The sequence below is a fragment of the Camellia sinensis genome, chromosome 2 (genome assembly GCF_055761805.1).
Source record: "Camellia sinensis isolate YWXY chromosome 2, ASM5576180v1, whole genome shotgun sequence".
NCBI lineage: Eukaryota > Viridiplantae > Streptophyta > Magnoliopsida > Ericales > Theaceae > Camellia > Camellia sinensis.
In genome coordinates this window covers 133,423,076-133,429,084 of record NC_138962.1, presented here as the reverse complement: position 1 = coordinate 133,429,084, position 6,009 = coordinate 133,423,076, and the positions used below count along the sequence as shown (strand labels likewise).

Sequence of the window (6,009 nt, the reverse complement as noted above, 5' to 3'; positions counted from 1 at the left end):
CGACTCTGTATCTGGCAAAGCAGTCCATGTTTGGCACTTCTTTCAAAAAAAAAAATGTTTTCAAAAATGATTTGCCGGATTTAGACTCTTTGATGATTCATCGGTCTTGCATTGCACTCTGCAAGAATAGATACAGGACCGTGACATTTGAGTCATGAACTGTAGTAAGCCCACATGAACAAAACGGGGGGGATTTTCCTCCCGAGACGTTCGGGGACGTCTATACATCGGTGCTAAACTTATTATTCTTCTTTCTTAACATGTGTTTTTAACTCTTATCCTCAATATTGTAGCTTAATCATGGCCTAGGAATGCCTAGGATGCAATGAGGATGTAAACATGTACTTTGAAAACACTTGCAAAATTTTAGAAAAACAAGGCAGTTCGCTCAAGCGTAACTTTGTTCTCTCGAGCGGTCTATTAATCCAGGTTCTATACATTAAAAACACGATCAATTTAGGCCAATTGGTATGAAATGTGATGAATTTCCAAAACCAAGTTGAAACTATGACATGCATGAGAGAATTCTTGGAAAACAACTTCAAAATAATTTGAAATATGCATGCATGTATGTATTGAGCATAAATTCTTCAATCTTAACTTCATTCATGTATTTAACCTCTGAATCTTGTAGAATTCCAGCTCTTGTTAGCTTATACACTTAACTTATATGTAACGACCCCAAAATCCGTATTAGAGATTACCTTTACGGCCTATTGTGTTAATGCATTTTGATTTATTGATATGTGTTCAAATTGAGGAATTATTTGTTGAGCCACGACTGTAAAATTGAAATTACCGACCTTTACGGGTTCAGAAATCAAAATTGAGTACTTGGGTATTTTAATGGGAATTTTTAGAACTATTGGGGAAAATTAATTGGAAATCTATTTTGTCTGACTCGTTAATGTATGTTTAGGTGGTTAACTTTATACTGCAAATTGAAGGCCCTAGAGGCTTCATAAACCAAAACAGGGGACACATTTATGATCAGCACAATTTTTAGAGTCACCTGGGAACTGTAATTGAAATCTAATTTTTCGCGATTCGTAAGGGCGTGTTTGGCTATTCCTATTGTTAAAAGCTTAGGTGTTGGTTATATGTATATATGATTAAGCTATGTGGGTGGTGAACTTATCATTTGGAAGTCAAATAAAATATTTGGGGGAGAGAGAAGAGAACCGTGAGAGAGAGGGAAGGAAGAAGAGGAAAGCTCCTCTAATCAACACTCATGGGGTTTTGAAGATGCTTGAAGGGGGTGAAGAAAGAAAAAGAAGATCATCCATGGGAAGCTTGGGAGGAATTGGAGAAAGCTAGGAGAAAGACAAGGATGGAACTAAGGTATGATCATCTATCTTGAATCCTTATGTTTGAGACATCAATTTCATGAAATCATGATAATAAGGGAAGCTTTGAACCCATTTGAGTTAGGGTTTTATGTATATATATTGATGGAACCTTGATTTCCTTAGAATTTCTTGATTAAAGAAGTATAGGCTTTATATTTGTGTATTTTGAGGTTATGATGGTTGATGGAGAATAATATTGTGAAATTGGTCATGTATTAAAGGGTTTTGGACTTTGATTTACATGTAATTAAGGTTTGATTTTGAAAATGAAAAGCCCCAAAGTTTCAGCCATTTTCGGACAGCAATCTGCCCAGAGCCGCACGTGCGGCCCTGTTTCCCGCACGTGCGGGAGACAGCTTTGTCCAGCCATCTTTGAATGAGTATATCTTTTGCCTCGGGGCTCCGTTTTGAGTGATTCTTGAGCCTAAAATCAAGCCCCGGAAGTCTAGTTTCCAATGGAAGTGGTCTCACTCCCAAATTCTAAATACAAAAATAGGTATGCCCAAATTAGTGACGACTGTTCACTTTCTGTCAACTAATTTTATATCATTTCTTCACCTAAACCATTTTCCATTGATTTCTCCTGCTTCTGTGACATGGAGTATAACTTATTAAGAAATAATGAGCTTGGTACCACCATGGCTAATTAAGTGAATGATCAAAGAGAATAAGTAAATGATCGAGTATAATCTCATATTATGTGTTGTGCATTGTACTTGTAGGTCGAGACGAGAACATCGTCCTATTACCACCGAGAACTGATCACTGTGAGTAGTAGTACAAAAATGTACATTTTATCTACTGTTGATAATTATTGTCACTAATGCTTTGTTCCTTGTAAGTGTTATAAGAACATTTATGCCAATTGGAAAGCAATGTGAACTGCTGAAAGATTCGCGTACGTTGGTATGATTTTGGAATCCTTATGTTTTGTTAATGACGAATATTAGCCTTATGTTATTTCTTAAGGAATAAGTGGAACCTATGTTCATCTTTGAGGAATGATATTTGTGTGAATTTAAGATTATGTTACGAAGGGACCCAAGATCATTTAGAATCTATGATATGAATGTAAAGGTTCACCATCGGTATGCAACTCACATAAGAAGATGAATTGTTCTATTTTGTTAAGCGCATGCTAATGATATGATATAGCAAGAAGTGCTCAGGTTTCTCTTAATTTAATGAACGATTATTCATATATGTGGAAGTATTCACATCATTTTCAGCACAAGGCCCTTACCCAGGGGTAATAATACCGTGGTTCAAATAATTAGGTTACAAGTTTACGTATGTTCTAAGTTTAAGCCTGTTATAAGTTTACGTATGCTCTAAGTCAAGAATGTTACAAGTTTATAAGTTTAAGTATGTTATAAGTCCATGTATGTTATAAATTCAAGTATGTTACAAGTATACGCATGATACAAGCTTAAGTATGTTACAAGCTACGTTACATGCTTACATATGTACAAGTTCAAGTGTACTATAAGTTCACAATGTTGAGGAATTTCTTTATGGAACTAACAAGAATGCTTTTTATTGATTTGCCAGCGCTATTAACAGGCTAAATATAAGTAAGTATGAATTCTGATTTCTGTTAATGATTGAAGCCTAATGCATATGTATGAATTTATTTCCGTTTATGGTATGACATTTAGGTATGGTTTGGTCTGTAAGACCTGCTAATTATTGGTATGGAACAAAGTGCTACTTGGAACTAAGTGCTACATTGTGAGCCACCGCTAGAGTCCATGTGAGACACCTCTTGAGTCCATACATATGTGAAAGTTATGAGGCTCATGGCCATCTGTATAAGTTGTTATGAAATGAAACAAAGTGCTACACGGAACTAAGTGCTACGATGTGAGTTACCTCTAGAGTCCGTGTGAGACACCTCTTGGGTTCATATATGCACGTCCAAGGGCTTTAATGCCAATATGTTTTAAGGGCTTAATGCCATTCTGATAAGGGCTGTAATGCCAATCTGATAAGGGCTTATGCCATTCTAATATGAAACAAAGTGCTACACGGAACTAAGTGCTACAATGTGAGTCACCTCTAGAGTCCGTGTGAGACACCGTTTGAGTTCATATATCCATATGTACAAGGGCTATATGCCACTATGTTTAAGGGCTCCATGCCATATGTTCAAGGGCTATATGCCATTATGTTTAAAAGCTTAATGTTAATGTGTTCAAGGGCTTAAAACCATTATGACTCACGATTGGGGCCTAAGGCCATTTAAAAAGAAAACAGGAACAGATTAACTACGTGATCTTCGTATTTATATATGCATTGTCATTTATTATGTTTAATTGTGCATTTATATATCATACTATTCACTGAGCTTGGCTCACCCTATGTTATGTCTGTTTCTGTAGGTAACCAACCAAGTGGTCAGTCCTAAGCCATGACGCTTGTCCTCTTTGGTCAACCGTTCCATGTCCAAGCCTAAGAGAAGCTGCTCTTAATTTCATGAAGTTTTGATGAACTTAGGTTTTGCACTTTAGTTGTTAGCCTAAGTTTGAATGTGTATAATACTTTCTTCCGAAACGTTTTTGATGTATGCCCAGTTATAGAGCTGGGCTTATATATATATGTATATATATATCCGACATTCAGGTGTATGTTTTAGATTTTATTTGTCTGTTTAAAGTTTGAGATCCTGGCATGATAGTAGTAGCTCAATGGAGTTTGTTTATATTGTCAAATTTTGATATTTAATGCTTCCGTTCAGGCCCCATATATTATATATAACAGGTTAAGTGTTCGTTTCTGAAATGGTCATGCCCAAACTTCTAGGGGCAGGTTTGGGGCGTGACAAGTGGTATCAGAGCACGAGTTGCTATCTCACACACGAGTCCATTGAGCCTTAGGGTGTCTAGAAAAGACTTAGGCATCATGCATGACATTTTGAATGAAAATGGAAAAATTGATAGCAACGTTAAATGTACTCTATTAACGCTAACGATTATAACCCATGTCCATTATATATTCTTTGTGTATATTGTGAATGATTGTTATGTAGAACATAATAAGACATGCAGATATGATTAAATCAACAAAATTATACTGCAGAAGCGTGGTAAGGGTTCGAGCTGATCGGTAAGACCATCCATTTGTCAATGATTAAATAAGATGTAAGGTATCGGTTGTTATTTGTGGATTGAAAGTTGCTTACCATCTGTTTAGGTGAAGTGATTAAACTCTAAGTATAGAATATTTCTAAGACTAAAGAAAATGATATAGTCCTCTTTGCCACAACAATGTTTAGATCTGTGATTTCGAGCAATTACTACACATGAGTATTTTGATAAAATGTGTTTGTGTGCTAACTGAAATTGTGCTGAGTACGATTGGCTGTAAGAAGAAGTTAGGCATATGATGACCCCTGTTAGAATTGTGTAATTTGTTTATGGAAACCTGCGATCTGGAATCTGTAATTTGAAATTTGAAGTTGAAATCTGAAAGCTAACTCTGTTATCCGTAATCTATTTTGTTATGTGTAAACTGTAATCCGTAATCAGGATTTCTTATAAAGAATGGTTGAACCACATGGAGGACCTTACCCACATTACGTGTTTGTTTACATGAGACTTGTAACAAGATAGACAGTTATGGACTACTTCGAGATCAAACTAAATGATTGATAAACGGATAAGTTACTGTAAGAATTAAAAATTCTGTTTCTGTATACTAATGACTTAAGATTGAGAAATCATTTCTGTGATATACTTCTGCGTAAATGTGCAAATGTTAGATATTGCAATTGTTCTGCACGAGGAAAAAAAAAAAAGAGTGGGCATGGGCATATTCTATATTGATGGTGAGTTAACGGTATGTACTGGACATTTACCTCCTCCGGTGTACTTATATTGATTTGTATAATATGTGCGACGTGATTCCGAATTGATTTCTTATTTTATTAAACTGATCTGGCTAAGTGTTCTAACTCTGATATTAAGTGGTCAAATTATTTCGTCGCTAAATTGTTGAATTTGAAGCCAATATGGAATCTAGATGGATGTGAATACTATAAACTTAAGGAAATCTATGACCTTATGGTTATGACTGATTAATCAAGCATGATTTTGAATTTGATTTTTGACTTTGTTTTGAGTGGCTCCCTTTGCTCAAAATAATGGTTGTTATAGTTGTATTTAATGTTCGATTGAATTTATGACGGTATGACCAAGTATCTACAATGGTATGTTTGCGTGAATTTATAACACTATAGGTTATTTACTTTGGTATAGTCATAACTACTTGATTTCTCCTTGTGCTACTGTATTTAGAAGTAATACTGTGAAGAATTAACGATATTGATTGGGATTCTTCTTCCCATCGTTCTGATCTTGTTACGAATTAGTATATATGGTTTTAAATCCATATAACGAAATGATTTTGTTGTGTTTTCGGAAATGGAAAATACAAAGAACAATTGTGAAGCTAGAGACTACATGCCTATACGACTTATTCATGTCTATTGAAATGATGTACAGCTTGGGTTACCAGCTTATCACTAAGTGACTTCTATTATAGGAATTACCAAGTGCTGAGATTTGTATACGAACTATTAATGCCCGTTAACCATAAAGGTTTGAGCCGCATTTGATTTTACTAATAATTTACCCTGAACATGTAATTCCTTGATATGGGA

At 35.3% G+C, this 6,009-nt stretch overlaps 1 long non-coding RNA gene across 1 annotated transcript; it reads left to right on the top strand.

The window, feature by feature from the left end:
* Positions 1–1,025: 1,025 nt before the first annotated feature.
* Positions 1,026–4,037, top strand: LOC114282496 (uncharacterized). The gene is made up of 3 exons (XR_014360450.1): positions 1,026–1,341; positions 2,072–2,255; positions 3,731–4,037. It is a non-coding gene; the product is annotated as an uncharacterized LOC114282496 (long non-coding RNA).
* Positions 4,038–6,009: the final 1,972 nt, after the last annotated feature.